The following is a 6276-nucleotide window of genomic DNA, read 5'->3' on the forward strand; positions in this document are numbered from 1 at the left end:
ACCTGCACGTACACTGTGGAGTGGGCCTCAAGGGGAGAGAGACAGTAGCACTGTGGAGTGGGCCTCAAGGGGAGAGAGACAGTAGCACTGTGGAGTGGGCCTCAAGGGGAGAGAGACAGTAGCACTGTGGAGTGGGCCTCAAGGGAGAGAGACAGTAGCACTGTGGAGTGGGCCTCAAGGGGGAGAGAGACTGTGGAGTGGGCCTCAAGGGGAGAGAGACAGTAGCACTGTGGAGTGGGCCTCAAGGGGAGAGAGACAGTAGCACTGTGGAGTGGGCCTCAAAGGGAGAGAGACAGTAGCACTGTGGAGTGGGCCTCAAAGGGAGAGAGACAGTAGCACTGTGGAGTGGGCCTCAAGGGGAGAGAGACAGTAGCACTGTGGAGTGGGCCTCAAAGGGAGAGAGACAGTAGCACTGTGGAGTGGGCCTCAAGGGGAGAGAGACAGTAGCACTGTGGAGTGGGCCTCAAGGGGAGAGAGACAGTAGCACTGTGGAGTGGGCCTCAAGGGGAGAGAGACAGTAGCACTGTGGAGTGGGCCTCAAGGGGAGAGAGACAGTAGCAGTAGCACTGTGGAGTGGGCCTCAAAGGGAGAGAGACAGTAGCACTGTGGAGTGGGCCTCAAGGGAGAGAGACAGTAGCACTGTGGAGTGGGCCTCAAAGGGAGAGAGACAGTAGCACTGTGGAGTGGGCCTCAAGGGGGAGGTGTTAGCATTTATTGGGCCTTGTTAACGGTTTAGCTGTTAGCATTTATTCATGCTTAGTTAACTGTTTAGCTGTTAGCATTTATTAATGCTAGTTAACTAGTTAGCTGTTTAGCTGTTAGCATTTAATCATGTTTTCGTCATGTCCCAAAAACTTTCCACCGACACTTGCAGGTTAAGGCCATGCAAAGTTTATTCACTTTTTTTTGGACAATTAATTTAAACTGTTTTTTGTTGTTGTTGTTTTTTTTGTAAACAAGTGATTCACTTCGCCATTTGTATTAGTTAGGATTCTGGTGAATCGAATCATGTGAATCAAAATAATCAGTTGTGAAACACGAGGACAAAACCTGCCGTAATGATCTATTATCTAATTCTTCAATCTCCAATTAATGTTATTCATCTTATATATTTATTAATGTCTGTGTTTCTTCCTCCAATATGTTAATGAGGTGGGGTCAAGCCAATATCTGTCTGTGTGTAGTAACTAACACACCAATATGCTAATGAGGTGGTGTCAAGCCAATGTCTGTCTGTGTGAAGTAACTAACACACCAATATGATAATGAGGTGGGGTCAAGCCAATGTCTGTCTGTGTGAAGTAACTAACAACCAATATGATAATGACACCATTGTGTTGTAATAACACACCATTGGTTGATCAATGTCACAGCGCTTTGCTCGATTGTTTGCTTTTTGCACAATAGTAGAATTTGCGGTTTGCCTTCAAAATAAAAGTCCCGCATTTGAAACGGAAGCAAACAGATTCATATAGTGGAATCACTCCATATTTGGACCAGATAATGTTTGGAATGTTGTATAAATACAACAAAAGACAATAATTTGTTAATTTACTCCCCAAAATGTAATCAGATGACATCGCACTGTGGATGTATTAGATTAGAACAGACTATTGAGAGGCCCATGATAGAACATTGTTCAGCCTTGGATCTGAGAGGCCCATGATAGAACATTGTTCAGCCTTGGATCTGAGAGGCCCATGATAGAACATTGTTCAGCCTTGGATCTGAGAGGCCCATGATAGAACATTGTTCAGCCTATGGATCTGAGAACATTGCCCATGAGGCCCATGAAGAACATTGTTCAGCCTATGGATCTGAGAGGCCCATGATAGAACATTGTTCAGCCCTGAGAAGCCCATGAAAGAACATTGTTCAGCCTTGGATCTGAGAGGCCCATGATAGAACATTGTTGTGGATCAGCCCATGATAGAACATTGTTCAGCCTGGATCTGAGGCCCATGATAGAACATTGTTCAGCCTATGGATCTGAGAGCCTTGGCCCATGGCCCTTGGATCTGATGAGAACATTGTTCAGCCTTGGATCTGAGAGGCCCATGATAGAACATTGTTCAGCATGATAGAACATTTGGATCTGAGAGGCCCATGATGAAATGTTCAGCCACAACTGAGTTGACTATGGATCTCAGAGGCCCACAGTCAAAGTCCTGCAATAAGAGCTACGACGCTAATAGTTGTGTGAACTAGAGATCTCGAGGCCCGAAATTATGATTTTTCATAATTATTGGAGGACCATAATTAAAGCCGATGCCGATTAATCGGCCGATTTAAAAATAAATAAATAATAACAACTTTTTTTAAATGTATTTGTAATAATGACAATTTCAGTCATGTAACAGAATGGACAGTACCTTGGGGGGAATAAATGCAAACCAAACAACAGTCCAAACACCTTCTATCAATGGAAATAGATTTTCAGCTCCTATTTATTTCTTTGTGTGGGCCTGTAGAGTCACTCCTCCTCCTTCTCCACCATCCATCTCTACCTTTTCAGTCTCATTAAAAGGCAGAGGCGCTCCCTCCAATGCCCTGTGCCAGGTACAAGGAAAACACTTTGGCTCGGCAGTAGGTATTTTCCTGTCACTCCAGGAAAGCCGGTATGTGTGTGAGGGCTGTTGGTGCCTTGTTTCAGCGGCTGGTGGCAGAACCTGTACAGATGGCTGTTGGTGCCTTGTTTCAGCGGCTTGTGGCAGAACGTGTACAGATGGCTGTTGGTGCCTTGTTTCAGCGGCTGGTGGCAGAACCTGTACAGATGGCTGTTGGTGCCTTGTTTCAGCGGCTTGTGGCAGAACGTGTACAGATGGCTGTTGGTGCCTTGTTTCAGCGGCTGGTGGCAGAGCGTGTACAGATGGCTGTTGGGGCCTTGTTTCAGCGGCTGGTGGCAGAACCTGTACAGATGGCTGTTGGTGCCTTGTTTCAGCGGCTTGTGGCAAAACCTGTACAGACGGCCGGAGGGATGCTGCTCTGAGGATTTTCTCCTTCCTCTGTTTGCTTCTTCCTCACTGCCTCCCTCTGCTTCAAGGCCTCCCTCTGCCTCCCACTGCCTCCCACTGCCTCCCTCTGCCTCCCTCTGCCTCCCACTGCCTCCCTCTGCCTCTCACTGCCTCCCTCTGCCTCCCACTGCCTCCCTCTGCCTCCCACTGCCTCCATCTGCCTCCCACTGCCTCCCACTGCCTCCCTTTGCCTTCCTCTGCCTCCCACTGCCTCCCTCTGCCTCCCACTGCCTCCCACTGCCTCCCTCTGCCTCCCTCTGCCTCCCACTGCCTCCCTCTGCCTCCCACTGCCTCCCACTGCCTCCCTCTGCCTCCCACTGCCTCCCACTGCCTCCCTCTGCCTCCCACTGCCTCCCTCTGCCTCCCTCTGCCTCCCACTGCCTCCCTCTGCCTCCCACTGCCTCCCACTGCCTCCCACTGCCTCCCTCTGCCTCCCACTGCCTCCCTCTGCCTCCCACTGCCTCCCTCTGCCTCCCACTGCCTCCCTCTGCCTCCCACTGCCTCCCACTGCCTCCCACTGCCTCCCACTGCTTCCCTCTGCCTCCCTCTGCTTCAAGGCCTCAAGCTCCCATTGATAGAAGGCAGCGGCAGTAAAATCCTCAGATGGTATTGTTGAATTAGTGATGCTGTGGCGGGGGCGGGGCGTGACTGGCGGGGGCGGGGCGTGACTGGCGGGGGCAGGGTGTGACTGGCGGGGCCGGGCGTGACTGGCGGGGCCGGGCGTGACTGGGACACTGATCGTTTCACTCTCTGCAGTAACATAATACCACAGCTGTGTGTCTCTAGGAGCTTCTCTGGGATGGTGTTAACAGCAGAGCAGATCCACCCACTTTAGGATCTCTTCCTCCCGTGGTGTTTGACCAGTAGGACATCACTGTCAGCTCTAATGGGCTCTGTCCATTGGCCGTGGTCCAAGATGAAGACGGGAACCTCATCTCTTGATGGGCTCAGTGGAGATGCTTGACAAGGGCAGTGGTGGTGATGTGGCTGGCAGAGGTGTGCTCAGCAAATCTGAAATATTATTTTCATGACAAAGTCTTTACTATACACCAGGGAACTTCAACTAGATTCAGCTGCGGGACAATTTGTTTCTGGAGTGGATTGGTCGGGGCCGGAACATAATTACAAATAATTTGTAGACGGAAAATTGACTCAAGAAGCCCAGACAGATATAATGTTTGACTAAAACATAATCATTTAAAACCTTGCTTACATTTTATATACGATCACGTGTCTCTATCATCCATTGGAATACTTGGGAACAGATGTCTTACATTAAAATCACTTGAAGCTGATTTCCTGGTGTTTTTACAGTAATGAAAAAATATACAGAGGGGCAAAAAGTATTTAGTCAGCCACCAATTGTGCAAGTTCTCCCACTTAAAAAGATGAGAGAGGCCTGTAATTTTCATCATAGGTACACTTCAACTATGACAGACAAAATGAGAAATATTTTATTTTATTTTCCACCATAATTTGCAAATACATTCATTAAAAATCCTACAATGATTTTCTGGATTTTTTTTCTCTCATTTTGACAGTGACTAAGTTCAGGGCAGGGTATTGGGCGTCTTGTGATGGCTATTTAACAGTCTGATGACCTTGAGATAGAAGCTGTTTTTCAGTCTCTCAGCTTTGATGCACCTGTACTGACTTTGCTTTCTGGATGAAAACGGGGTGAACAGGCAGTGGTTTGGGTGGTTGATGGCCTTAATGATCTTTTTGGCCTTCCTGTGACATCGGGTGCTGTAGGTGATGCGTTGGAGAGCCCTGCGGTTGCGGACGGTGCTGTTGCCGTACCAGGCGGTGATACCACGCAAATAAATGCTCTCAATGGTGCATCTGTAGAAGTTTGTGATGGTCTTGGGGGCCAACCCAAACTTTTTCAGCCACACTGTCTGTGTGGGTGGACCATTTCAGAATGTCAGAGATGTGTACGCCGAGGAACTTGAAGCTTTCCGCTTTCACCACTGTAGTCCCGTCGATGTGGATAGGGGCGTGCTCCCTCTGCTGTCTCCTGTCCCGTCGATGTGGATGGAGGCGTGCTCCCTCTGCTGTCTCCTGTCCTGTCGATGTGGATGGAGGCGTGCTCCCTCTGCTGTCTCCTGTCCTGTCGATGTGGATGGGGGCGTGCTCCCTCTGCTGTCTCCTGTCCTGTCGATGTGGATAGGGGCGTGCTCCGTCTGGTGTCTCCTGTCCTGTCGATGTGGATGGAGGCGTGCTCCCTCTGCTGTCTCCTGTCCTGTCGATGTGGATGGGGGCCTGCTCCCTCTGCTGTCTCCTGTCCTGTCTCTGGTGTCTCCTGTCCTGTCGATGTGGATGGAGGCGTGCTCCCTCTGCTGTCTCCTGTCCTGTCGATGTGGATGGGGGGCTGCTGTCTCCTGTCCTGTTGATGTGGATGCTGCTCCCTCTGCTGTCTCCTGTCCTGTCGATGTGGATGGGGGCCTGCTCCCTCTGCTGTCTCCTGTCCTGTCGATGTGGATGGAGGCGTGCTCCCTCTGCTGTCTCCTGTCCCGTCAATATGGATGGAGGCGTGCTCCCTCTGCTGTCTCCTGTCCCGTCAATATGGATGGAGGCGTGCTCCCTCTGCTGTCTCCTGTCCTGTCGATGTGGATGGAGGCGTGCTCCCTCTGCTGTCGATGTGGATGGGGGCCTGCAGTCTCCTGTCCTGTCGATGTGGATGGGGGCGTGCTCCCTCTGCTGTCTCCTGTCCTGTCGATGTGGATGGAGGCGTGCTCCTTCTGCTGTCTCCTGTCCTGTCGATGTGGATGGAGGCGTGCTCCCTCTGCTGTCTCCTGTCCTGTCGATGTGGATGGGGGCGTGCTCCCTCTGCTGTCTCCTGTCCTGTCGATGTGGATGGAGGCGTGCTCCCTCTGCTGTCTCCTGTCCTGTCGATGTGGATGGAGGCGTGCTCCCTCTGCTGTCTCTGTCCTGTCTGCTCCCTCTGCTGTCTCCTGTCCTGTCGATGTGGATGGAGGCGTGCTCCTCTGCTGTCTCCTGTCCTGTCGATGTGGATGGAGGCGTGCTCCCTCTGCTGTCTCCTGTCCTGTCGATGTGGATGGAGGCGTGCTCCCTCTGCTGTCTCCTGTCCTGTCGATGTGGATGGAGGCATGCTCCCTCTGCTGTCTCTTGAAGTCCACAATCAGCTCCTTCGTGTTGTTAACAAAGGAGAAATGTTCAGCTTTTTGTGTGTATGGAACATTTCTGATATCTTTTATTTCAGCTCATGAAACACGGAACCAACACTTTACACGTTGTGTTT

This window comes from Oncorhynchus masou, unplaced genomic scaffold, assembly GCF_036934945.1.
Source record: "Oncorhynchus masou masou isolate Uvic2021 unplaced genomic scaffold, UVic_Omas_1.1 unplaced_scaffold_750, whole genome shotgun sequence".
Taxonomy (NCBI): Eukaryota; Metazoa; Chordata; class Actinopteri; order Salmoniformes; family Salmonidae; genus Oncorhynchus; species Oncorhynchus masou.